A 1,093-nucleotide genomic window follows, 5' to 3' on the forward strand; every position below is an offset into this window, starting at 1 on the left:
GGGGGGAAAGGGACCCGTGCTGCCTCTTCGGACATGCCAGCACACCACCCCGCATGTATAAGGGCCCGGTGTGGCGCTCGGGTGGCATTGCTACCCCCGAAGGCCCCCGTCCCGCCTAACCCTGTAGCGTTTGACCACGGGATCTAGCCCTTTGACTTTGCACGGACGGGTTTTGACTAGTGGAACTATCCAGCCGGTCGTGTTAGGTCAGCCCATACGAACACTTTAGAGCAACATCCGTGCCAAACCCACAGTAAGATCCCCTCCGTGTAGACCCGACGCATCCGTTTCCCCCCTCCAGGTGCCGGCGGCGACGCCGTCCGTGTGAGGGGGCACACCCCGGAGACGCGTGCCCCTCTTCGGACATGCCAGCACACTATACGGCATGTATGAGGTCCCGGTGCGATGCTCGGGTGGCATTGCTACCCCCTACGGCCCCCGTAGCGCCTAACCTCCCAGGGTCCCGATGCCACGGTCGTTGCACCGGGTACCGGGTCCCACACAGACAGTAAACTAAAAATCTAAAAATGTAATAATTGAATTGATTAAAAACTCCGGTATTCATCATTGAAAACGTACTATCACTCTGAAACCTTTAGTGCCCGGGCACTGGGCCGGCTGCCCGGGCACTGAAAGTTTCAGAGTAATTGTCCGTTTTCTTCATATAAGTCTAATGAATACCGGAGCTTGTAACGTATGGATTAGTGAACTATTTAAACAGGTCAAATTGCTTTCCCCTCGGCGAGGTGGGACTATTTTAAAAAAATTGTGGTTTGCATATATGCCGACGGCCTTGCCGTCGGCATAGGCCTCCCATCTATGCCGACGGCCGGGCCGTCGGCATATGTGCACGTTATCAACTCCCCCGGCTGCTGACGTGTGGGCCCAGGCTTATGCCGACGGCCATGCCGTCGGCATAGGGCCAACCTTATCCGCACCGCACCCGACCTCCTCCACTCATTTTCTTCCTCAACCGCGCCCGACCCCGACCCCAACCGCCGCCGCCCACCTCCTCCGCCGCCCGCCCTGAGCACGCCACCGCCCGCGCAGCCCTGCCCCGAGCAGGCCCCCGCCGGCGCCTCCCCGCTCCGAC

This window comes from Triticum dicoccoides, chromosome 7A (assembly GCF_002162155.2).
Source record: "Triticum dicoccoides isolate Atlit2015 ecotype Zavitan chromosome 7A, WEW_v2.0, whole genome shotgun sequence".
In the NCBI taxonomy this organism is placed as follows: domain Eukaryota; kingdom Viridiplantae; phylum Streptophyta; class Magnoliopsida; order Poales; family Poaceae; genus Triticum; species Triticum dicoccoides.